The sequence below is a fragment of the Bombina bombina genome, chromosome 4, assembly GCF_027579735.1.
Source record: "Bombina bombina isolate aBomBom1 chromosome 4, aBomBom1.pri, whole genome shotgun sequence".
Lineage (NCBI taxonomy): Eukaryota > Metazoa > Chordata > Amphibia > Anura > Bombinatoridae > Bombina > Bombina bombina.
The window spans coordinates 389,431,994-389,455,436 of NC_069502.1; the positions used below are offsets into that span (position 1 = coordinate 389,431,994).

General features: G+C 40.7%; 1 protein-coding gene across 1 annotated transcript in view; it reads right to left on the reverse strand.

The window, feature by feature from the left end:
• Nucleotides 1-23,443, reverse strand: part of GNB4 (G protein subunit beta 4) — a gene marked incomplete in the record, with an annotated part of 752,069 nt that overhangs the window by 628,224 nt on the left and 100,402 nt on the right. Inside the window, 1 exon segment of the mRNA XM_053710164.1 lies at nucleotides 23,084-23,263.

The window sequence follows — 23,443 nt, forward strand, 5'->3', positions numbered from 1 at the left end:
TCCTTTAGCAGGTCATCTCGGAGTAAATAAAACAACATCATTACTTCAAAGAACATTCTGGTGGCCAAAAATATCCGAAGATGTTAAAACTTAAATTTCTTCTTGTAAGACTTGTACTACATCTAAACATTCAAGAAATAAACCATACGGCCTGCTTCTCACTTTACCTGTACCCAGCAAACCTTGGACACATATTTCTTAAGATTACATAGTTGATCTACCTAAATCTTCTAATAATACAACTATACTAGTTGTTGTTGATCAATTTAATAAAATGGCTCACTTTATTCCTTATCACTCTCTACCTACAGCAAAACAAACTAGCAAACTTCTTATTAGAGAGGTTTTCAAGTTACATGGTTTGCCAACTTCTTTGGTATCAGACAGAGGTTCTCAGTTTACCTCAAAGTTCTGGAAAGAATTATGTTCCTCCCTACACATTCAGCAACAACTTAGTACCTCATATCATCCACAAACAAACGGCCAGACGGAGCGAACTAACCAATGGTTGGAGCAATACCTCCGTTGCTTTTGTTCTTTTCAACAACATGATTGGACATCATTTTTGCCTCTGGCTGAGTTCGCTTACAATAATACAGTGAACTCATCTACACAACAAACTCCACTGATTGGAACAGCCAATAGAATGCGAGCTCAATCCGATTGGCTGATTGGATCAGCCAATCGGATTGAACTTCAATCTGATTGGCTGATTGAATCAGCCAATCAGATTTTTCCTACCTTAATTCCGATTGGCTGATAGAAACCTATCAGCCAATCGGAATTGAAGGGACGCCATCTTGGATGACGTCACTTAAAGGTACCGTCATTGTGTAAGAAGACTCCGGATGAAGAGGATGGCTCCGCGTCGGCTCCTTGGAAGATGGAAGATTGAAGACGCCGCCTGGATGAAGACGTCTACCGGATGAAGGACCTCTTCTGCGCACCTTGGATGAAGATTTCGGCCCGGTTGGGTGAAGACGACTCAAGGTAGGGAGATCTTCAGGGGGTTAGTGTTAGGTTTATTTAAGGGGGGTTTGGGTGGGTTAGAGTAGGGGTATGTGGGTGGTGCGTTTAAATGTTGGGGGGGTTGTATTTTTTTTATAGGTAAAAGAGCTGATTACTTTGGGGCAATGCCCCGCAAAAAGCCCATTTAAGGGCTGGTAAAAGAGCTGATTACTTTTGTAATTTAGAACAGGGTAGGGCATTTTTTTTTTTGGGGGGGGGGGTTTATTTTATTAGGGGGCTTAGATTAAGTGTAATTAGTTTAAACTTCTTGTAATTTTTTTTTATTTTCTGTAATTTAGTATTTGTTTTTTTTGTATTATAGATTAGTTTATTTAATTGTATTTTAGTTTAGCTAATTGTAGTTAATTTATATCATTAATTTATTGATAGTGTAGTGCTAGGTGTATTTGTAACTTAGGTTAGGATTTATTTTACAGGTAATTTTGTACTTATTTTAACTAGGTAGCTATTAAATAGTTATTAACTATTTAATAGCTATTGTACCTAGTTAAAATAAATACAAAGTTGCCTGTAAAATAAATATAAATCCTAAAATAGCTACAATGTAACTATTAGTTATATTGTAGCTATATTAGGGTTTATTTTATAGGTAAGTATTTTGTTTTAAATAGGAATAATTTATTTAATTATAGTAAATTTATTTTGTTTAATTAAAATTATATTTAATTTAGGGGGGTGCTAGGGTTAGACTTAGGTTTAGGGGTTAATAACTTTATTATAGTAGCGATGACGTTGCGGGCGTGAGATTAGGGGTTAATAAGTGTAGGTAGGTGGCGGCGACGTTGGGGGGGGCAGATTATGGGGTAATAAATATAATATAGGTGTCGGCGATGTTAGGGACAGCAGATTAGGGGTTCATAGGGATAATGTAGGTTGCGGCGGTGTCCGGAGCAGCAGATTAGGGGTTAATAATAAAATGCAGGTGTCAGCGATAGCGGGGGCGGCAGATTAGAGGTTAATAAGTGTAAGGTTAGGGGTGTTTAGACTCGGGGTTCATGTTAGGGTGTTAGGTGTAGACTTAGAGAGTGTTTCCCCTTAGGAAACAATGGGGATGCGTTAGGAGCTGAACGCTGCTTTTTTACAGGTGTTAGTTTTTTTTCAGCCAGCTCAGCCCCCTTTTTTCCTATGGGGATATCGTGCACGAGCACGTTTTTCAAGCTTACCGCTACCGTAGGCAACGCTGGTATTGAGAGTTGAAGTGGAGCTAAATTATGCTCAACACTCCCTTTTCTGAGGCTAACGCAGACATTCAGACAACTCTAAATACCAGCGTTGTCTTAAGGGTGCACTGGGAAAAAAAGCAGCGTTAGCACCGCTGGTCTTTACCGACAAAACTCTAAATCTAGGCGAAAGTTTGTTTGTGGTACCAAGGGGTCTACGACAAGGTCAAGCTCCTGCAAAATCCACTTTGGCTAGTTGGATAGTTCAAACCATCTCTCAAGCCTATAAACAAAAGAATCAACCAGTTCCAGTTGGGCTTAAGGCTCATTCTACACGGGCAGTGTTAACATCATGGGCTTTGCAAGCAGATGCTTCACCTATGAAGATATGTGGCAGTCTGGAGTTCTCCCCATACTTTTGTTTCACATTACAAGTTGGATGTGTGACAGTCTTCTACAGCAAAATCAGTGGTTTCCCCTAATAAACTTCTTATGCAGCATTTTTTCTTTGTTTGGCTTATTTTGTATCCCACCCAATGTTTACCTATTCATATTGCTTTATTTTCTTCTCACTGGTAAGCATTATCAGGGAGGGCCAAGAAAACTAGAAATTAGCAAACAAATATAGGCTATTTCTATATCTTGGCTTATATCCCTGAGTAATGCTTACCAAGTTTCCCTTCCCTTTCTTCCTTTTTACCTTTTCCACCTTTTACGGCTGGACATCTCTAAGAGGAAAAGGGGAATGGCTCCAGATGACCTTTCTAGGTAATCAGGGGAGTGGTCTTTTTTGTCCAGGCCCCTTTGGGAGAGGGCTTCTCACTGGTAAGCATTACCCAGGGATATGAGCCAAGATATAGAAATTGCCTATATTTGTTTGCTAATTTCTAGTTATACACTTACAGCTAGATTACGAGTTTTGCGTTATGAGTAAAAAAGCAGCGTTATGGGTTATAACGCTGCTTTTTCACTACCGCTGCTATTACGAGTCTTGTAGGTACAGCTGTACCGCACACTTTTTTGGCCGTACCGCAAATTAACTTACACAATTTTCGTAAAGTCTTTTTTAAATGGGACTTCCATAGCGCCGATATTACAAGCTTTTTCTGGGAGGCCCAAAAATGAGCGGTACAGCCTATCCCGCAAGATTCGTAACGCTTTCTAAAGTCAGTAGTTATGAGTTTTACGCTATAAAGCTGTAGCATAAAAGTCATAACTAAAGTGCTAAAAAGTACACTATCACCCATAAACTACCTATTAACCCCTAAACCGAGGCCCTCCCGCATCGCAAACACTAAAAAGTAAATTTATGCTTACCTGATAAATTAATTTCTTCTATGATACGACGAGTCCACGGATTCATCCTTTACTTGTGGGAAATTATCTTCCTGCTAACAGGAAGTGGCAAAGAGCACCACAGCAGAGCTGTCTATATAGCTCCTCCCTTAGCTCCACCCCCCAGTCATTCGACCGAAGGTACAGGAAGAAAAAGGAGAAACTAAAAGGTGCAGAGGTGACTGAAGTTTTGAATCAAAAAAATATAATCTGTCTAAAATTGACAGGGCGGGCCGTGGACTCGTCGTATCATAGAAGAAATTAATTTATCAAGTAAGCATAAATTTACTTTTATTCTATAAGATACAAGTCCACGGATTCATCCTTTACTTGTGGGATACAATACCAAAGCTACAGGACACGGATGAACGGGAGGGACAAGACAGATGGCTAAACAGAAGGCACCACTGCTTGAAGAACTTTTCTCCTGAAAATAGCCTCAGAAGAAGCAAAAGTATCAAATTTGTAAAAGGTATGAAGTGAAGACCAAGTTGCAGCCTTACAAATCTGTTCAACAGAAGCATCATTTTTAAAAGCCCATGTGGAAGCCACCGCTCTAATAGAGTGAGCTGTAATTCTGTCCAGCAGTCTCGTATGCCAAACGGATTATGCTTTTCAGCAAAAAAGAAAGAGGAAGCCGTAGCTTTTTGACCTCTACGTTTTCCATTTCCATGACAACAAACAGAGAAGAAGTTTGACAGAAATGTTTGGTCGCTTGCAAGTAAAACTTCAAGGCACGAACCACGTCCAAATTGTGCAGAAGAAGCTCCTTCTTAGAGGAAGGATTAGGACACAGGGAAGGAACAACAATTTCCTGATTAATATTCTTATTAGTAACAACCTTAGGAAGGAATCCAGGTTTGGTACGCAAAACCACCTTATCAGCATGAAAAACAAGATAAGGTGAGTCGCATTGCAATGCAGATAGTTCAGAAACTCTTCGAGCCGAAGAGATAGCAACTAAAAACAGAACTTTCCAAGATAGAAGCTTAATATCTATGGAATGCATAGGTTCAAACGGAAACCCTTGAAGAACTTTAAGAACTAAATTCAAACTCCATGGCGGAGCAACAGGTTTAAACACAGGCTTGATTCTAACTAAAGCCTGACAGAACGACTGAACATCTGGAACATCTGCCAGATGCTTGTGCAGTAAAATTGACAAAGCAGATATCTGTCCCTTTAAGGAACTAGCTGATAACCCCTTCTCCAATCCTTCTTGGAGAAAGGACAAAATCCTAGGAATCCTGATCTTACTCCATGAGTAGCCTTTGGATTCGCACCAATAAAGATATTTACGCCATATCTTATGATAAATTTTCCTAGTGACAGGCTTTCGAGCCTGAATCAAGGTATCTATGACCGACTCCGAGAATCCCCGCTTGGATAAAATCAAGCGTTTAATCTCCAGGCAGTCAGCCGAAGAGAAACTAGATTTGGATGTTGTAACGGACCCTGAATGAGAAGGTCCTGTCTCAGTGGCAGAGTCAACGGTGGTAGAGAAGACATGTCCACCAGATCTACATACCAAGTCCTGCGTGGCCATGCAGGTGCTATCAAAATCACCGAACCTCTCTCCTATTTGATTCTGGCAATCAGACGAGGAAGGAGAGGAAATGGTGGAAACACATAAGCTAGGTTGAACGACCAAGGTACTGCTAGAGCATCTATCAGTACTGCTTGAGGATCACTTGATCTGGACCCGTAACAAGGAAGTTTGGCATTCTGACGAGATGCCATCAGATCCAATTCTGGTGTGCCCCATTGATGAATCAATTATGCAAACACCTCCAGATGAAGTTCCCACTCCCCCGGATGAAAAGTCTGACGACTTAGAAAATCCGCTTCCCAGTTCTCCACTCCTGGGATATAGATTGCTGATAGATGGCAGGAGTGAGCCTCTGCCCATCGAATTATTTTGGAAACCTCTATCATCGCTAGAGAACTCTTTGTTCCCCCCTGATGATTGATATATGCTACAGTCGTGATATTGTCCGACTGGAATCTTATGAATCTGGCCAAAGCCAGCTGAGGACACGGCTGAAGCGCATTGAATATCGCTCTCAGTTCTAGAATATTAATCGGGAGGAGAGCCTCCTCCTGAGTCCACTTACCCTGTGCTTTCAGTGAATTCCAGACTGCACCCCAGCCCAATAGGCTGGAGTCCGTCATCACTATGACCCATGCTAGCCTGTGGAAACACATTCCCTGGGACAGATGATCCTGTGACAACCACCAAAGAAGAGAGTCTCTGGTCTCTTGATCCAGATTTATCTGAGGAGATAAATATGCATAATCCCCATTCCACTGATTGAGCATGCATAGTTGCAGTGGTCTGAGATGCAAGCGAGCAAACGGAACTATGTCCATTGCCGCTACCATTAGTCCGATTACCTCCATACACTGAGCCACAGACGGCCGAGGAATGGAATGAAGAGCTTGGCAGGTGGTTAAAATCTTTGATTTCCTGACCTCCGTCAGAAAAATTTTCATGTCTACCGAATCTATCAGAGTTCCCAGGAATGGAACTCTTGTGAGGGGCATAAGTGAACTCTTTTTTATGTTCACCTTCCACCCGTGAGATCTTAGAAAAGCCAACACGATGTCCATGTGAGATTTGGCTAGTTGGTAAGTTGACGCCTGAATTAAGATATCATCTAGCTAAGGTGCCACTGCTATGCCCCACGGCCTTAGAACTGCCAGAAGGGAACCTAGGACCTTTGTGAAAATTCTGGGAGCTGTGGCCAACCCGAAGGGAAGAGCCACAAACTGGTAATGCTTGTCCAGAAAGGCGAACCTGAAGAACTGGTGATGATCTTTGTGGATAGGGATGTGTAGATACGCATCCTTTAAATCCACGGTGGTCATATATTAACCCTCCTGGATCATTGGTAAAATAGTCTGAATGTTCTCCATCTTGAAGGATGGGACTCTGAGGAATTTGTTTAGGATCTTGAGATCTAAAATTGTTCTGAATGTTCCCTCATTTTTGGGAACCACAAACAGATTGGAGTAAAACCCCTGCCCCTGTTCTGTTTTTGGAACTGGACAGATTACTCCCATGGTATGTAGGTCTTCTACACAGCGTAAGAACGCATCTCTTTTTGTCTGGTTTACAGACAATCTAGAAAGATCGAATCTCCCCTTGGAGGAGAATCTTTGAAATTTAGAAGATAACTCTGGGTCATGATTTCTAAAGCCCCGGAGTCCTGAACGTCTCTCGCCCAAGCCTGAGCAAAGAGAGAAAGTCTGCCCCCTACTAGATCCGGTCCCGGATCGGGGGCTGCCCCTTCATGCTGTCTTGGTGGCAGCAGCGGGCTTCTTCACCTGTTTGCCCTTGTTCCAAGTTTGGTTAGGTCTCCAGACTGACTTGGATTGAGCAAAATTCCCCTCCTGCTTTGCAGCAGGGGAAGAGGTAGAGGGACCACCTTTGAAGTTTTGAAAGGAACGAAAATTATTTTGTTTGGTCCTCATCTTATTTGTCTTATCCTGAGGAAGGGCATGGCCTTTTCCTCCAGTGATGTCTGAAATGATCTCTTTCAGTTGAGGCCCGAAAAGGGTCTTACCCTTGAAAGGGATGGCTAAAAGCTTAGATTTTGATGAGACGTCAGCAGACCAGGACTTAAGCCATAACGCTCTACGTGCTAAAATGGCAAAACCCGAATCCTTTGCAGCTAATTTAGCCAGTTGAAAAGCGGCATCTGTAATGAAAGAATTAGCTAGCTTAAGAGCCCTAATTCTATCCAGAATATCATCTAATGGGGTCTCAACCTGAAGAGCCTCCTCTAGAGCCTCGAACCAAAACGCAGCTGCAGTAGTTACAGGAACAATGCACGCTATAGGTTGCAGAAGAAAACCCTGATGAATAAATATTTTCTTTAGAAGACCCTCTATTTTTTTATCCATAGGATCTTTGAAAGCACAACTGTCCTCAATAGGTATAGTTGTACGCTTAGCCAGAGTAGAAATAGCTCCCTCAACCTTAGGGACCGTCTGCCACGAATCCCGAATGGTGTCTGATATGGGAAACATTTTCTTAAAAGTAGGAGGGGGAGAAAAGGAAATACCTGGTCTATCCCACTCCTTTGTAACAATGCCCGAAATCCTCTTAGGACCGGAAAAAGATTAGTGTAAGTAGGAACCTCTAGATATCTATCCATTTTACACAATTTCTCTGGTGGAACTACAATAGGGTCACAATCATCCAGAGTCGCTAAAACCTCCCTAAGTAACAGGCGGAGGTGCTCTAGCTTAAATTTAAAAGCCATCATATCTGAATCTGTCTGAGGTAACATCTTTCCTGAATCAGAAATCTCTCCCTCAGACAGCAAATCCCTCACCCCCACCTCAGAACATTGTGAAGGTACATCGGAGATGGCTAATAAAGCGTCACAGGGCTCAGCATTTACTCTCACACCGGAACTACTGCGCTTCCCCTGCAACCCAGGCAGCTTGGATAATACCTCTGTGAGGGTAGTATTCATAACTGCGGCCATATCTTGCAGGGTGAAAGAATTAGACGCACTAGAAGTACTTGGTGTCGCTTGTGCGGGCGTTAATGGTTGTGACACTTGGGGAGAATTAGATGGCATAACCTGATTCCCTTCTGACTGAGAATCATCCTGCAACATACTTTTATCAGCTAAAATATGTTCTTTGAAATTAATTGCCCTTTCAGTGCATGAGGGACACATTCCAAACACATTGAACATTGGCTTTCCTCAATGTCAGACATGTTAAACAGGCTAGTAATGACACAAACAGGCTTGAAAACACTTTATTTAGTGAAAAAATAACAATCTTTAAAAAACGGTACTACGCCTTTAAGAGAAAAAAAGCATACACGTTCTGCAAAACAGCTTAAAAATGATCAAATCGTTTCAATTTTTTGCATGAATATTCAAAATATGCAGCTAAGTTTGCCCCACAAGGAAACGAACAGTTAACCCTTTACAGTGAAAAAACGGATAATTAGTAAGGCCTAAATCTGGAAAAAAAACACCCCCTGCACCTCGCCACAGCCCTGCTGTGGCGCCTACCTGCCCTCAGGGATTGGAAAAATGGGGTTAAAGCTTTGATTTGGCCCAAACACTTCCACAAGGGCCCACTGGAGTTGGAACTTGCTGCTTGCTCTGCAAATACAAGTGCGCAACTGAGGTACGAAAATAGTCTTAGAAAATCCGCCTCCCAGTTCTCTACTCCTGGGATATGGATAGCTGATAGATGGCAAGAGTGAACCTCTGCCCATAGAATTATCTTTGAAACCTCCAACATTGCTAGGGAACTCCTTGTTCCCCCTTGATGGTTGATGTAGGCTACAGTCGTGATATTGTCCGACTGAAATCTGATGAACCTGACCGCAGCAAGCTGAGGCCAAGCCTGAAGAGCATTGAATATCGCTCTTAGTTCCAGAATGATTATTGGAAGGAGTGCCTCCTCCTGAGTCCACGAGCCCTGAGCCTTCAGGGAGTTACAGACTGCACCCCAGCCCAGAAGGCTGGCATCTGTCGTTACTATTGTCCAATCTGGCCTGCGGAAGGTCATACCCTTGGACAGATGGACCCGAGATAGCCACCAGAGAAGAGAATCCCTGGTCTCTTGATCCAGATTTAGTAGAGGGGACAAATCTGTGTAATCCCCATTCCACTGACTGAGCATGCAGAGTTGCAGCGGTCTGAGATGTAGGCGGGCAAACGGCACTATGTCCATTGCTGCTACCATTAAGCAGATTACTTCCATACACTGAGCCACTGAAGGGCGAGAAGTAGAATAAAGAACACGGCAGGAATTTAAAAGTTTTGACAACCTGGCCTCTGTCAGGTAAATCTTCATTTCTACAGAATCTGTCAGAGTTCCTGTGAAGGAAACTCTTGTAAGAGGGGATAGAGAACTCTTTTCTTCGTTCACTTTCCACCCATGAGACCTCAGGAATGCCAGAACAATGTTCGAATGTAACCTGGCGATTTGAAAATTCGACGCCTGTATCAGAATGTCGTCTAGGTAAGGGGCTACTGCTATATCCTGCGGCCTTAGGACCGCTAGGAGTGACCCTAGAACCTTCGTAAAGATTCTTGGTGCCGTAGCTAACCCAAATAGAAGAGCCACAAACTGGTAATGCCTGCCTAGGAAGGCGAACCTGAGAAACCGATGATGATCTCTGTGTATTGGAATGTGAAGATAAGCATCCTTTAAGTCCACGGTAGTCATATATTGACCCTCCTGGATCATAGGTAGGATGGTTCGAATAGTCTCCATCTTGAAGGATGGGACCCTGAGAAATTTGTTTAGGATCTTGAGATCTAAGATTGGTCTGAAAGTTCCCTCTTTCTCGGGAACTAAAAACAGATTTGAATAGAAGCCTTGCCCCTGTTCCTCCTTTGGAACTGGGTGGATCACTCCCATAACTAGGAGGTCTTGAACACAATGTAAGAATGCCTCTCTCTTTATCTGGTTTGCAGATAATTGTGAGAGATGAAATCTCCCTTTTGGGGAAGAAGCTTTGAACTCCAGAAGATATACCTGGGACACAATTTCCAACGCCCAGGGATCCTGGACATCTCTTGCCCAAGCCTCGGCGAAGAGAGAAAGTCTGCCCCCTACTAGATCCGTTTCCGGATCGGAGGCTGACCCTTCATGCTGTTTTAGAGGCAGCAGCAGGTTTTTTGGCCTGCTTTCCTTTGTTCCAAGCCTGGTTAGGTCTCCAGACCGGCTTGGACTGGGCAAAATTTCCCTCTTGTTTTGTATTAGAGGAAGTTGAATCTACGCCACTCTTGAAGTTTCGAAAGGAACGAAAATTTGTCTGTTTGGTCCTTAATTTATTGGACCTATCCTGAGGAAGGGCGTGACCTTTTCCTCCAGTAATATCAGAAATGATCTCCTTCAGTCCAGGCCCGAATAGGGTCTGCCCCTTGAAGGGAATGTTGAGAAGCTTAGACTTTGAAGTAACGTCAGCTGACCAGGATTTGAGCCATAGCGCCCTACGCGCCTGAATAGCAAAACCTGAGTTTTTAGCCGTTAGCTTGGTTAAATGAACAACGGCGTCAGAAACAAATGAATTGGCTAGCTTAAGAGCTTTAAGCTTGTTAAGGATATCATCCAATGGGGTTTTTACCTGTAGAGCCTCTTCTAGAGACTCAAACCAGAATGCCGCAGCAGCAGTGACAGGGGCAATGCATGCAAGGGGCTGAAGAATAAAACCTTGTTGAATAAAAATTTTCTTAAGGTAACCCTCTAATTTTTTGTCCATTGGATCTAGAAAAGCACAACTGTCCTCAACAGGGATAGTTGTACGCTTCGCTAGTGTAGAGACTGCTCCCTCCACCTTAGGGACCGTTTGCCACAAGTCCTGTGTAGCGGCATCTATAGGAAACATCTTTTTAAAAACAGGAGGGGGAGAGAACGGTACACCTGGTCTATCCCATTCCTTAGTAATAATTTCTGAAAACCTCTTAGGTATTGGAAAAACATCAGTGTAAACAGGCACTGCATAGTATTTATCCAATTTACACAATTTCTCTGGGACTACAATGGCGTCACAGTCATCCAGAGTTGCTAAAACCTCCCTGAGCAACACGCGGAGGTGTTCAAGCTTAAATTTAAATGTAGACATATCAGAATCAGGTTGAAGTGTCTTCCCTGAGTCAGAAAAATCACCCACAGATAGAAGCTCTCCTGCTTCGGCTTCTGCACATTGTGAGGGTATATCAGACATAGCTACTAAAGCATCAGAGAGCTCTGTATTTGTTCTAGCCCCAGAGCTGTCTCGCTTTCCTTGTAACCCTGGCAGTTTGGAGAATACCTCTGTAAGGGTATGATTCATAACTGCCGCCATGTCTTGTAAAGTATACGCAATGGGCGCGCTAGATGTACTTGGCGTCCCTTGAGTGGGAGTTATAGGCTCTGACACGTGGGGAGAGTTAGTCGGCATAACTGCCCCCTTGTCAATTTCCTCTGGTGATAAATCTTTTAAAGCCAGAATATGGTCTTTAAAATGTATGGTAAAATCAGTGCATTTGGTACACATTCTAAGAGGAGGTTCCACAATGGCTTCTACAGGGAGTGCAGAATTATTAGGCAAGTTGTATTTTTGAGGATTAATTTTATTATTGAACAACAACCATGTTCTCAATGAACCCAAAAAACTCATTAATATCAAAGCTGAATAGTTTTGGAAGTAGTTTTTAGTTTGTTTTTAGTTAGAGCTATTTTAGGGGGATATCTGTGTGTGCAGGTGAATATTACTGTGCATAATTATTAGGCAACTTAACAAAAAACAAATATATACCCATTTCAATTATTTATTTTTACCAGTGAAACCAATATAACATCTCAACATTCACAAATATACATTTCTGACATTCAAAAACAAAACAAAAACAAATCAGTGACCAATATAGCCACCTTTCTTTGCAAGGACACTCAAAAGCCTGCCATCCATGGATTCTGTCAGTGTTTTGATCTGTTCACCATCAACATTGCGTGCAGCAGCAACCACAGCCTCACAGACACTGTTCAGAGAGGTGTACTGTTTTCCCTCCTTGTAAATCTCACATTTGATGATGGACCACAGGTTCTCAATGGGGTTCAGATCAGGTGAACAAAGAGGCCATGTCATTAGATTTTCTTCTTTTATACCCTTTCTTGCCAGCCACGCTGTGGAGTACTTGGACGCGTGTGATGGAGCATTGTCCTGCATGAAAATCATGTTTTTCTTGAAGGATGCAGACTTCTTCCTGTACCACTGCTTGGAGAAGGTGTCTTCCAGAAACTGGCAGTAGGACTGGGAGTTGACCTTGACTCCATCCTCAACCCGAAAAGGCCCCACAAGCTCATCTTTGATGATACCAGCCCAAACCAGTACTCCACCTCCACCTTGCTGGCGTCTGAGTCGGACTGGAGCTCTCTGCCCTTTACCAATCCAGCCACGGGCCCATCCATCTGGCCCATCAAGACTCACTCTCATTTCATCAGTCCATAAAACCTTAGAAAAATCAGTCTTGAGATATTTCTTGGCCCAGTCTTGACGTTTCAGCTTGTGTGTCTTGTTCAGTGGTGGTCGTCTTTCAGCCTTTCTTACCTTGGCCATGTCTCTGAGTATTGCACACCTTGTGCTTTTGGGCACTCCAGTGATGTTGCAGCTCTGAAATATGGCCAAACTGGTGGCAAGTGGCATCTTGGCAGCTGCATGCTTGACTTTTCTCAGTTCATGGGCAGTTATTTTGCGCCTTGGTTTTTCCACACGCTTCTTGCGACCCTGTTGACTATTTTGAATGAAACGCTTGATTGTTCGATGATCACGCTTCAGAAGCTTTGCTATTTTAAGAGTGCTGCATCCCTCTGCAAGATATCTCACTATTTTTGACTTTTCTGAGCCTGTCAAGTCCTTCTTTTGACCCATTTTGCCAAAGGAAAGGAAGTTGCCTAATAATTATGCACACCTGATATAGGGTGTTGATGTCATTAGACCACACCCCTTCTCATTACAGAGATGCACATCACCTAATATGCTTAATTGGTAGTAGGCTTTCGAGCCTATACAGCTTGGAGTAAGACAACATGCATAAAGAGGATGATGTGGTCAAAATACTCATTTGCCTAATGATTCTGCACTCCCTGTAAACATAATGAACAAGGAGTTTCCTCTATGTCAGACATGTTTAACAGACTAGTAATGAGACCAGCAAGCTTGGAAAACACTTTAATTAATGTGAAAAAGCAGAATATAAAAAACGGTACTAAGGGAAAAAAACAAACACAAAAACTGCAAAACAGTGAAAAAAAGCAGTTAACTCTACGAAATTTTTACAGTGTGTATAATAGACTAAAATAGCATTGCACCCACTTGCAAATGGATGATTAACCCCTCAGGCTCAAAAACGATGCAGAAAAATGGAAAAAACGTTATAACAGTCACAAGCAAACTGCCACAGTTCTACTGTGGCTCCTACCTGCCCATAAAACAACTTTTGTAGGCACAAAAACCCTTTACAGAGGTCCAATATGTCAGGGGACTCCTTCAGGGAAGCTGGATGTCTCAGAATGTAAAAACTACTGCGCAATTAGAGCGCAAAAATAGGCCCCTCCCACCATGCACTCAAAGTGAAAGGGCCATAATAACTACTCCTAGGAGAAATCTAGTCAGCCATGTGGAAAACTAGGCCCCAAATAAAGATTTATCACTCTCAGTAAAAAACGTTTTTTATATATCATGCAAACGTTTTACATACTAAGTAATAAGAGCAAGTAACATGAACATTACCCTTTACTGCAAGCATGATACCAGTCGTTTGTTAAATCACTGTAATCAGGCTTACCTTAAATATATCAGGCACTGTCAGCATTTTCTAGACCTTATCATCTCTCTAGAAAAAAAAAACTGAACATACCTCGGAGCAGTTAATTCTGCAGGCCGTTCCCCCAGCTGAAGTTTTCCCATACTCTTCAGTTATGTGTGAGAACAGCAGTGGACCATAGTTACAACCTGCTAAGATCATCAAAAACCTCAGGCAAAACTCTTCTTCTAATTTTTGCCTGAGGTAAAAACAGTACAACGCTGGTACCGTTTAAAAATAACAAACTTTTGATTGAAGATAAACTACACTAATTCACCACATCTCTCTTGATACTTCCTTTCTTGTCGAGAGCTGCAAGAGAATGACTGGTAGTGGCAGTTAGGGGAGGAGCTATATAGACAGCTCTGCTGTGGGTGATCCTCTTGCAGCTTCCTATTGGGAAGGAGAATATCTCACAAGTAATGGATGAATCCTTGGACTGGATACACCTTACAAGAGAAATATCTTCCTTTTTTACATAGAGATGCTCAGGTGATATTTTCCTGTCAGCTTTTTACAGTTATACTGCATTAGTTTCAAGTGATTTAGCATATGAGTATTATGTCCCTTTAAATGTTTGGCCACTAACTTTTATGGTTGCTCTATTTAATCTCTCACACTTAATCTCAGGCATGTGTATCTGCTGACTCTGAATATACTATAGCTACTCCTCGCAACTTTTATAGATGTATAGGAATTTAGTGTCCCACACTGTTTACAACCGGTTAATTCTCTCCCAAGTTTAATGTTCCGTAGCCTATATTAGATTTAGCATATGATCACTAGTTATATATTTTTAGCCTATCACCATCTGAGCATTTGTCATTTCAGCTAAGGCTGTAATTCTCTATATAAGATTTGCTGAGAGTGTATATATTGGGGCCTAGTTATCAAGCCGTCAACCTCAAATACGCTGGAATTCCGCAGCGTATTTGTGGCGAGGCTGATTCTCCTTAGTTATCAAAGGCTCGAGACCGGCAAAAGTAGAATTTTGTGACGTAAGCTTCGATCCGCCGGACTCAGTCCAACACAGATCGATTCTTACGTCACTCCAGATGTTCCGCACACAAGTGCGGCACATTCTCACTACTTTTGCTAGTTATCAAATGACTAGCAGGTACGCTCGGCACTTTTACGGCCCAGCGTACCTGGTTTTCAAATCGCCACCCCTGGAGGCGGCGGATCCCATAGGAATCAATGGGAGTCTGACTATAGCGAAAGTACAAGTTCGCTGCTGACAGACATCCCATTGATTTCTATGGGAGCTGTCTGCACCTAACACCCTAACATGTACCCCCAGTCTAAACACCACTAATCTGTCCCCCCCCTACACCGCCGCAACTAAATAAAGTTATTACCCCCTAAACCGCCGCTCCCGGAGCCCACCGCAAGCTACTCTATACATATTAACCCCTAAACCGCCGCTCCCAGAGCCCACCGCAAGCTACTCTATACATATTAACCCCTAAACCGCCGCTCCCGGAGCCCACCACAACTATAATAAATGTATTAACCCCTAAACCGCCGCTCCCTGAACCCGCCGCAACCTATATTAAATGTATTAACCCCTATCCTGCCCCCCCCTACACCGTCGCCACCTATAATAAATTTATTAAGCCCTAATCTGCCCCCCCTACACAGTCGCCACCTATAATAAATTTATTAACCCCTATCCTGCCCCCCACTACGCCGCCGCCACTGTAATAAAATTATTAACCCCTAAACCTAAGTCCAACACTAACCCTAACGCCCCCCTAACTTAAATATTAATTAAATAAATCTAAATAATATTTTTATTATTAACTAAATTAATCCTATTTAAAACTAAATACTTACCTTTAAAATAAACCCTAATATAGCTACAATATAAATAATAATTATATTCTAGCTATCTTAGGATTTATTTTTATTTTACAGGTACCTTTCAATTTATTTTAACTAGGTACAATAGCTATTAAATAGTTATTAACTATTTAATAGCTTACCTAGCTAAAATAAACTGAAATTTACCTGTAAAATAAATCCTAGCCTAAGTTACAATTACACCTAACACTACACTATACTTTAATAAATTATTCCTATTTAAAACTAAATACTTACCTGTAAAATAAACCCTAATATAGCTACAATATAATTAATAATTATATTGTAGCTATCTTAGGATTTATATTTATTTTACAGGTAACTTTGTATTTATTTTAGCTAGTTAGAATAGTTATTAAATAGTTATTAACTATTTAATAACTACCTAGTTAAAAGAAATACAAAATTACCTGTAAAATAAATCCTAACCTAAGTTACAATTAAACCTAATACTACACTATCATTAAATTAATTAAATAAACTACCTACAAATAACTACAGTTAAATACAATTACATAAACTAACTAAAGTACAAAAAATAAAAAAAGCTAAGTTACAAAAAATAAAAAAATAAGTTACAAACATTTTAAAAATATTACAACAATTTTAAGCTACTTACACCTAATCTAAGCCCCCTAATAAAATAAACCCCCCCCCCCCAAATAAAAAAATGCCCTACCCTATTCTAAATTAAATAAAGTTCAAAGCTCTTTTACCTTACCAGCCCTTAAAAGGGCCATTTGTGGGGGCATGCCCCAAAAAGTACAGCTCTCTTGCCTGTAAAAGAAAAATACAACCCCCCCAACATTAAAACCCACCACCCACATACCCGAAGATCGAAGACTTTTCTTCAGCACCGCCTGGATGATGACTTCATCGGATGGAAGATTTCTTCAGCGCCGCTTGGAGGATTAACTTCTTCCGCTCCGGATGTCCACTTCGGTTCATTCGCTGCTCGGCTGAGTGAAGACGACTCAAAGTAGGATGATCTTCAGGGGATTAGTGTTAGGTTTTTGTAAGGGGGGTTTGGGTTAGATTAGGGGTATGTGGGTGGTGGGTTTTAATGTTGGGGGGGGGTTGTATTTTTCTTTTACAGGCAAAAAAGAGCTGTACTTTTTGGGGCATGCCCCCACAAATGGCCCTTTTAAGGGCTGGTAAGGTAAAAGAGCTTTGAACTTTATTTAATTTAGAATAGGGTAGGGCATTTTTTTATTTTGGGGGGTTTGTTATTTTATTAGGGGGCTTAGATTAGGTGTAAGTAGCTTAAAATTGTTGTAATATTTTTAAAATGTTTGTAACTTATTTTTTTTTTTTTTGTAACTTAGCTTTTTTTATTTTTTGTACTTTAGTTAGTTTATGTAATTGTATTTAATTGTAGTTATTTGTAGTTAAATTTATATAATTAATGTAATGATAGTGTAGTGTTAGGTTTAATTGTAACTTAGGTTAGGATTTATTTTACAGGTAATTTTGTATTTCTTTTAGCTAGGTAGTTATTAAATAGTTAATAACTATTTAATAACTATTCTAACTAGCTAAAATAAATACAAAGTTACCTGTAAAATAAATATAAATCCTAAGATAGCTACAATATAATTATTAATTATATTGTAGCTATATTAGGGTTTATTTTACAGGTAAGTATTTAGTTTTAAATAGGAATAATTTATTAAAGTATAGTGTAGTGTTAGGTGTAATTGTAACTTAGGTTAGGATTTATTTTACAGGTAAATTTCAGTTTATTTTAGCTAGGTAAGCTATTAAATAGTTAATAACTATTTAATAGCTATTGTACCTAGTTAAAATAAATTGAAAGGTACCTGTAAAATAAAAATAAATCCTAAGATAGCTAGAATATAATTATTATTTATATTGTAGCTATATTAGGGTTTATTTTATAGGTAAGTATTTAGTTTTGAATAGGATTAATTTAGTTAATAATAAAAATATTATTTAGATTTATTTAATTAATATTTAAGTTAGGGTTAGACTTAGGTTTAGGGGTTAATAATTTTATTACAGTGGCGGCGGCGTAGTGGGGGGCAGGATAGGGGTTAATAGGTTTAATATAGGTTGCGGCGGGTTCAGGGAGCGGCGGTTTAGGGGTTAAACTATTTATTTAGGTGCGGGATCAGCAGGATAGGGGTTAATAAATTTATTATAGAAGGCGACGGTATAGGGGGGGCAGGATAGGGGTTACTAGGTATAATGTAGGTGGCAGCGGTGTCCGGGAGCGGCGGTTTAGGGGTTAATACATTTATCAGAGTTGCGGCAGGGTCTAGGAGCGGCGGTTTAGGGGTTAGTAACTTTATTGAGTTGCGGGAGGCTCCGGGGGCGCCAGTATAGGGATAGAACAGTGTAGTTTAGTGTGGGTGCTTAGTGACAGGCTAGCAATAAAGCTGGGAAAAAGCCGAAGAGCAGCGAGATCGGATGAGTGATAACTCTCACAGTCCGCTGCTCATCGCCCCGCGGCTTTTTGACAGCTTTATTTGATAACTTAGGCGTATTTTTTCAGGTCTGCGGCGGCGAAGGTAGGCGAGCTTAGGCGGGCGTATTGGGCCGGCGAAGCCAGAAAAGTAGACGGCTTGATAACTACCCCCCATTGTGTTAGAGTTATTACTATGTGCTATAGGCTGATGCCCCGATGATAGGGGGTCTGTTGGGGTGTTGGTATTAGGGGTACATGTAGCTTGACTCAATTAAGCTTACTTTTCCCAGCTTAGCAGCTTTTAATTAATTATAGTGCTCATTACTGAGGCTCGTTAATGTTAGAACACTTACCTTGTTGCCTTGGGTTAGTACAATGTTCAATAGCAATTTTTACATGTCCATTATGAGATCATGTAGTTATTTAGAACTAAACTTTCTCTGATACACTGTTTGGTCTAAATTTTATAGTCCTCTGTATTACATGGGACCCTATTATTGCTCCCTGCCATATATTTAGTCAAACCATTGCTTCATACAGCTTCTTATTTATATATCTATTTCCCACCCATTATGTTGATTGTAGGCATATAAATTCACTTCCCCAACTATAATCTGAAATATCTCAAAACTATTAAGCTATGTATCTTTATTTATTTTCCTAGTGGTCCAGCTGATCAATCTGGGATGGCGTCCTGCTGTCAGCGGCCGAGACGGCGGGGCAACTCCCTCTTAATTTAAGTACCTATATTTATTAGACCCCACTAATGCTCTAGCATATATATAACTGCCAATGCTAACATCTTGATCTAGATAAAACTATATTTAAAGGCACATATTAGCGTTTATCTGTCTCCATAGCTGGTCATGTTATAATTCATAATACCTGTTTAACTTACTACTAATATCTTACTACATTATTCCTAAAAGTTCCCAAGTAGATACCAAATATACCGCTCTTTCTCTTCATTAACAAGGCTACCCCTTATCTTATATGTGTAACCCTAATTACAGTCTTGAGATCTGGACGCAGCCCCCCCCCCCTCCTTCTAAAACTATAACTGCTGTAAATCTCCTACTTGGGTCACACAACTGGCAGAGCCCTAGCTATATTTACCTCATAGAAGCTATTTAACTCTAATAAGAAAATATAAAACTGAGGTTTATATGAAGAGACCCATGAGTGGTCTCTACACTTTAAGATACCTTCTGGTACAGTTACTACCCCCTATAATATTTGAGGTCCAAAACTGGCCTCTGCATCTTTTTTTTTCTAGAAGGCTTATAAGAAGTTTGGCAGCTATTACAAATACTGAGTACTGTATATCTTTTTTTTGTTACCTTTTATAGGCAATTTAGAATGTTTTCAGAATTATACCATCTCTAGATTAGTTACCGTAAAGTACTCAACATATTTCAGTTGTACAGTAACCAGATATTCTACTTGTTTTGTTTGATCAATGTACACTTTTTGTATGCCTGAAATTTAACCTCAATAAAAAAAAAAAATTAAAAAAAAAGATAACGCAGAAATCTGAACTTCAGAGAACTGACTAATCAGCCATCCTCTAGTCCTTCCCGGAGAAGGGACAAAACCCCTAGGAATCCTGACCCTACTTCCAAGAGTAGTCCAGAGATTCACACCAATCATGGACTTTACGTCATACCTTATGGCAAAAGTTACCAGTAACAGGCAATGACCAAATCAGAAAACCCACGCTTAGACAGAACTAAGCATACAATCTCCAAGCAGAAAGCCTCAGAGAATTGGATAAAAGAGTGGACCCTGAATTAGAAGGTCCTTCCTCAGGAACGACCACCAAGGTGTAAGAAATACATCTCCACTAGGTCTGCCTACCATATCCTGCGAGACTATGCAGGAAATATTAAATATATCGATGCTCACTCCCATTTGATAAGAGCAATGACTCGAGGGAGGAGAGCAAACTGAGGAACAGGGATGTTAGACTGAAATCCCAAGGAACCGCCAGGGTATGTAACAGAGCAGACTGCTGATCCCTTGACCTTTACTTGGAAACTTGGCATACTGCCTTCTCCAACTCCAGAACCCCCCATTTGAGGGATAACCTGGAGAACACCTCCGGGAGAAGCGCGCACTCCCCAGGATGAAAAATCTGACTGCTCAAGAAGTCCGCTCCCGGTATTCACTCCTAAAATGCCCACCGAACAATCCACGCTTATCATGGCAAAGGAACTCCAGTTTATTCCTAGGTGGTTAATGAAAACCACTAAAATGAAATTGTTCAACTAGAACCTGAAAAACCGGTTAAGACAACTGAGGCCAAGCCATCAGAGCATTGTAGATCGCTCTCCACTCCAAGACGGTTATGGGGAGAGCAGACTCCTCCCAAATCCATAGTCACCAACCCAACAGGCTAGCGACCATAGTCACTATTACTCAGGTAGGTCTCCGGAAGCATGTGCCCCGATACAGATGTTCCTGAGAAAACCAAAAGATTCTGGAGAATGTGGCAATTATCCCGCTACCTCTCGCAAATTAAGCGAGCGCTCAACCACTAATTCCCCTCTCTGATTCATAGAGAAAAATCTCATGTCGACAGATCTAGATCTATCCTCCGAGACAGAGCCACAAAGGCCCCTGGTCCACTATCTGAACCTGCATAACAGCTGATTCTCAGATGGCATTGAGCTAAGGGATGATGTCCAATGAAGCAATCATCAGACCAATTACCTCCATACATAGAGCCACTAAAGGGCCAAACAGTAGAGTGCCAAAAGAGGCAATAAAAAAGAATCCTCTAATTTCTGACCGCTATCAAAAATATTTTCAGAGATAGGGAAACTAATATGGTCCCTAAGAAACTACTCCTGTAGCTGGAACAAGAGAACTTATCTTCAGATTCACTTCCATCCGTGAAATGAAGAAAAACAACAAGATCTCTGTATGAGAGTTTGCTTGTTAAAAAGATAGTGCCTGAACCCTATGATGTCAAGGAAGGGCACCGCAGCAATTCCCTGAAACCTGAACACTGGCAATATAGCCCCCTTCCGAGAGCTATGGCAAGGCCAAAGGGAAGAGCCACCAACTCAAAGAGTTTGACAGAAAGGCAAAAACTCAGGAACTTGAACATACACGTCCTCCAGGTCTATGGTCACCATGAACTGACCCTCTTGGACCAAAGGAAGATTGGAACCACTAGTATATATAAATATGTATTTATGAATAAATAGAACATAATCTTTTATGTGAAGATCAATGGCATGTGAAATATTCATATTTTCATGTCGGATTAGCACACATGAGAATATGCAAACGGGTTTGCAGGTGAATAGGAGACTTCTATGGGGGAATACGTGACCGCGCACACGATATTCTAAGTTCGGCTTTTTACACTCATCGGGTTAGCACGAGAACGTAAACAGTTTATTTTCAACTCATAATATAAGTGCAACCCGACAAGCTCAAAAAGCTTAATCTAGCCCTTAGCGTGTTTGTCTGCATGTGCATGTTTGTCTTATATGCAGAGAGATAGAATGATAAAAAAGCAGGGGGTATTTATATATAAATAAGCCTGCCTTAACTGTTTTTCTTAGTTACAGATTAGAGAATAGTTCCAGTACTGAAAAGAAAGACAACATGGGTCAATAAATTGGACAACATGGCATCAAGCATAGCTGCAATTTCCTAGCTTTTTAAAGATTTTCCATTCCACATTTCCTTATTATTCTATAAGTCTACGAAGCAAGATAAATAAATGGAGTGTTAAAATGTAATGCATTTATTCCCCAGTAGATGGCAGTAATTTACTTAGCATATTTACTCTTTTGTAATGGTCTTGACATTGTTATTTAAAGATTTTGAAAACTTGGCCCAATGGTACTGAAATAAAAGACAGTATTAGAATTTACAGCATATACATAATAAAATAAATTTACTTTTTATTGTAAACAAAGCATCTAATCACATTATAAATAACTTTTAAAATCTCATAATACGATTTACATAAAAGTAGGCAGTGTTTATTTAAAATAATGTAACGTCCCAACCAATAGTGAAGCAGCTGCACCCATGTCATTTTAATATTCATGACTGGATCGTCAGCACAACGCATGTGCACTTTGTATTAAAGAGTGTGGGGGGGGGTCCCATTAGCTGACTTCCATCAGGGTGTACGCTCCTGTGATACAGTCATGTGACATTTGTTTTGATGATGTAAGAACCCGAAAGTTTCTGTTTGTACTGTGCAGAGTGTCAGTGATTAGAGAGATAGCGACAGTGTGGAGCGCCCCTTGCCTGGCTGCCTGTAGTGGCCACAGGCTTTCTTGTGCTCTGTGAGGTCGGCATTCCGAAGGGATAATAAGCCGCCTTGCCTCAATGATACCAGCTCCGGCCACCCATGGCACATCAGTCTTCTACCAATGAGGTGAAGCTTGCACCTCTAAACCAATAGTCGTGCATGCATATAGAACACTGTCAGTTGACACGCACAGCTATTGGTTTAGAGGTGCAAATGTCACCTCATTGAAGGAGACGAATGTGCCATGGGTAGCTCTAGCTGCTGAGTTTAGCTATGTACATCGACACAGAAAGGGCGAGTTTAGCAACCTTTTTTCCATATATGATCACAGAACCTCCACTTGATTTTTAGTGATGATAAATCGAAGTGTTTGTTAAACGTTCGGATTTACCACCAGTTTAAGGAAGTTTATTATAAAATCTCACAAGATTTCAGTGAAATCTCATGAGATCAAAGCAAAGCGTGAACTCAGCAATGTTGATGTTGATTGGCTATTGTTTTTTTTTTTTCTTTTAACTTGCAACTGGACAGCAGTTTAAGTTTAAAGGGACAGTATACACTCATTTTCATATAACTGCATGTAATAGACACTACTATAAAGAATAATATGCACAGATACTGATATAAAAATCCAGTATAAAACTGTTTAAAAACTTACTTAGAAGCTCTCAGTTTGGCTCTGTTGAAAAGGTAGCTGGAAAGCCCACTGCAAGTGGCAAATAAGACACTCCCCCCTCCTCCTTCTTTTGCATATGAAAAGACCCTTTACACAAACAGGAGCAAGCTGGAGAAGGTAGCCGAAGGTATTCACATAAAGCTTTGGGGCTTGGTTAGGAGTCTGAAAATCAGAGCAATGTTATTTAAAAAATAAGCAAAACTATACATTTATTTAAAAAAAAAAAAAACTTTATGGGCTATATAAATAGATCATCTACAAAACATTTATGCAAAGAAAAAATGAGTGTATAATGTCCCTTTAACTGTTCACAGATCGCTTACTAGTGTGAGCTGAAGAAAT